This window comes from Sinocyclocheilus anshuiensis, unplaced genomic scaffold, assembly GCF_001515605.1.
Source record: "Sinocyclocheilus anshuiensis isolate Anshui unplaced genomic scaffold, SAMN03320099.WGS_v1.1 scaffold794, whole genome shotgun sequence".
Classification (NCBI taxonomy): domain Eukaryota; kingdom Metazoa; phylum Chordata; class Actinopteri; order Cypriniformes; family Cyprinidae; genus Sinocyclocheilus; species Sinocyclocheilus anshuiensis.
In genome coordinates, this window is record NW_015547683.1 from 637,791 (window position 1) to 642,161 (window position 4,371).

Consider the following 4,371-nt stretch of genomic DNA (forward strand, 5'->3'; position numbering starts at 1 on the left):
GAAAATGACATTCCCCTCTCACACACACTCATGTCCCCAAACACGGATCCACACAGTCAGTAAATCTTCATTTGGTCGCTGTGCGGGAGACTGTGGGGGTTCATAACGTTCGTGAAAGAGAGATCCTTCTATTTCATTTCTCGTATTCTTCTTTTCCCACTTGCTCGGCCCCCGTAAGGACACTGCCTGTGAAACTTTATCTTCTTTTTTCCAGGCTATTCACCTTTACTCTGTGCATCTGGGACAAGAGAATATGTTTAAATTTTAATTTATCAGTTGAACTTGTCATTATTCTCTCAAATCACATCCCTAAATCTCTTTCAAAATGACATGCTTAAAATTGGACAAAGCAAATTCTCCAATCCCCTTTACCCAGATGGACCGTAGGTTGTCATGAAGTGCAGGTTTGCGTAAACTTTGTGTACCACAGAGACATCTTTGATGGGCAGAAGGTGCAGGCAGTGGCAAAGGCTCTGCTTCAATTTTAGATGACCTTCTCCAAGCTGTCAATTCAGAGCTTAAATGTCTCAAATGATCAATATATTATTTTTTTCTTCTTTTTTCTTATAGTACTATACTGATATTCCTTCCATCTACTCCCTATATTCAAAGTCTTTGGTTTGTTCACCCCTTCACCTAATGTACTCAGTGTTCTTGTCATTTTCCAAACCATTAGTTGAGGAAAGAATAGTTTTCCAGCGTTAAAGTATTTAATGAGCAGGAAAAGTGAGACTACAGAACTAGTGAAACTTTGCTGTTAAAGCTAAGACATTTCAGTTTTAAAAAGTCATGTAGTATCCCTATCAAAAAGCACTGGGCAGTAGGTGTTTTTTTTTTGTATATTTTTCAAGTATCTATGGAACTATGTGCCATATTTTTCAAGTATCTGCCATTTCTTTCTCAGAATTGTAAGTTTATATCTCGCAATTCTGACTTTATAACACGCAATTGCGAGTTTATATCACGCAATTCTGAATTTATAACTCGCAAATGCATGTTATAAAGTCAGAATTGCGAGAAAAAAACGTCAGAATTGCGAGAAAAATAAGTCAGAATTGCAAGATATAAAGTCGCAATTGCGAGAAAAAAAGTCAGAATTGCGAGACATAAACTCGCAATTGCGAGAAAAAAGTCTCGCAATTGTGAGAAAAAAGTCTCGCAATTGTGAATTTATATCACGCAATTCTGAGAAATAAAGTCAGAATTGTGAGTTTATGTCTTGCAATTCTGACTTTATATCTCGCAATTCTGACTTTATTTATGAAAAATGTCAGAATTGTGAGATACAAAGTCGCAATAACCTTTTTTTTATTTTTTATTCAGTGGCGGAAACGGGCTTCCATAAAGTATCTGTATTTCATCAGACTATTTTTATTTTGGAAACTTTTATGTCTGTAGAAAACAACAGTAAACCCACACACAAAGTTAGTTCAAGGTCCAAGATCCATTGAGAACCTTTTTTTTTTTTTGCTGAAGATTTTCATATTACATAAAGTAAAATAAATTACATCTTGTACTATCTTCAGAGCCTATACCTCTTCAATATAATTATATATACAGGTGCATCTCACTAAATTAGAATGTCGTGGGTCTCGCAATTGTGAGTTTATATCACGCAATTCTGAGAAATAAAGTCAGAATTGTGAGTTTATATCTTGCAATTCTGACTTTATATCTCGCAATTCTGACTTTATTTATGAAAAATGTCAGAATTGTGAGATACAAAGTCGCAATAACCTTTTTTTTATTTTTTATTCAGTGGCGGAAACGGGCTTCCATAAAGTATCTGTATTTCATCAGACTATTTTTATTTTGGAAACTTTTATGTCTGTAGAAAACAACAGTAAACCCACACACAAAGTTAGTTCAAGGTCCAAGATCCATTGAGAACCTTTTTTTTTTTTTGCTGAAGATTTTCATATTACATAAAGTAAAATAAATTACATCTTGTACTATCTTCAGAGCCTATACCTCTTCAATATAATTATATATACAGGTGCATCTCACTAAATTAGAATGTCGTGGAAAAGTTCATTTATTTCAGTATTTCAACTCAAATTGTGAAACTCGTGTATTAAATAAATTCAATGCACACAGACTGAAGTAGTTTAAGTCTTTGGTTCTTTTAATTGATGATTTTGGCTCACATTTAACAAAAACCCACCAATTCACTATCTCAACAAATTACAATACTTCTAATTTGACTGGCCTTCAGCTCATCTGCATTTTTTGGTCTCTTGTTTGTCATTTTCCTCTTGACCATACCCCATAGATTCTCTATGGGGTTCAGGTTTTGTTAAATGTGAGCCAAAATCATCACAATTAAAAGAACCAAAGACTTAAACTACTTCAGTCTGTGTGCATTGAATTTATTTAATACACGAGTTTCACAATTTGAGTTGAATTACTGAAATAAATGAACTTTTCCACAACATTCTAATTTATTGAGATGCACCTGTATTTCATAAAAAGTATTGCTCCTTTCTTTTTTAACTGAAAAAAAATTACATTTGACAGCTCTGAGATGTGAAAGCAATGTCCAGTACTTTACATGAACAAGCTGATTCTTTTTTAATCAACCTGTTGAATCGGTTCGCAAATCACATTGAATGATTCATTCATGAATTTGACTGATCTGATTGCGGTTGTTCTTTGAGTAAACTCACTGATTCAATGATCCGGTGGGAGCGAGTCCCCAGTTTAATCATTCATGTCAATCGACTCAAAATGTGGCAAGAACTAGGAGCTTGAGTGTGTATGTTACTAATGCTGAAATTTAATATTGATTATTGTAAATAAAAATTGTATGTAGGTCATGGCTGTCAGGTATTTGTGAACTAAATCTGTTCTTTTAACTGGAAAGTGGGACTTACAGTACATACAGTCTACATATTGATTCTCCCATTCATATATACATTGTCTGGCCCATTTCCTCCACCTGTAATGTCCCTGATTCCAGTTCAACTTCCAAGTACTGCTCAGCTTCAAAGTTTAATTTGTATTACTATTACAGTTTATTAGTCCCTTTTTTCTTAGTAGGTATGAAAAATAAAAACGTGAATCTATTACAGCAGCTGCACGCATGAAGATAATTATGCGGCACTTTCTTATGACCGTAATTAGTGCTATTGGGAGAGAGGACTGCTATGCTGTTACTTTGTTATGATCTGCGACTTGAGTAGCGTTTGTGCAAATGCAAAAGAAATGAGATCATCAATCAAGGCCAGATTAGCCCCCTGTGGAGAAAATGCAGGGACTTCAGAAAACAAATAAAGGGAGAAACAAATAAATAGACAAATAAAATGATAATCGACTAGATGAATGGGTCGGCATGAGGAAATGGAAATAAATTGAAGTTGAGTGACAAAAACAATAGACGGCGGGAGAAATGTGTTTAGGGCAAAGGGTAATTTGATGTGTGTGTGTGTGTGTGTGTGATAACTGATAGAGAAGTTATGAGTAAAGAAAATATGTGGGTTTGGATTTGGGAATGGACAAATAAATTCGGGCAAAAAAAAGTAGATGCATAAATGGAAAGAGCTGCATTGTATACAGCTCACAAGAAGACACAAGAAGTTATGAATAAGCAAAGCAAGGGGAAAACAGCATGGAGTTGAATATGTAGATCATAGTCAGGTGAATGCTTTCACATTTGTTTGATGCCAGCCAAACAAAAGGTGGTTTCACAACATACAGGCAATTGTTTGAGATGTCTTTGTTATGGGCTATGGTTAGGGGTAAGGGTAGGGTTAGGTTAGGGTTAGGTCAAATAATGTCAGATCTGCATTAAAAATGACATAACTGAGCGAATGACACTTAATGACAGTTGTCATAAACATGCATAAAACCTCCTTCATATTCATGACATGTGTCATGTCATGATTATGAAGGTGTCATGTCAGTCTTATGCACACCCCTTCAAGTAAAGTATTACCCAAGTTTTTGCTCTGGAGACATGCATTACAAATGAAATCTGTTTCAGCCATTGACCCTTCACAACACCACTGACAGAAAATGTGTTCAAAACGGACAGTCTCTATTCTCCAGCTCATTGTTGCTTTTGAAACAGCGAACAATGGATTCTGCATAAATACTTTTGTAATTCGTTGTGCTTGCTAAAGCCAGAATGACTGTTACATTTGTTCATACTTGTCTGAATAAACCTATAGTGCTTGTTGGACTTGTTGAGGAGAGATGTGCTATTACTTTAATAAGCAATTTGACATTCAAACTAATAATGTTCACCTGGTGGATAGGCTCTATAAAAATTTGCTTTAAGAAATTAGACAATTTAAACTAAGTCATGTTTAGAGAACGTCTCAGGTTACTTATGTAACCATGGTTCCCTGAGTAGGGAACAAGACACTGCGT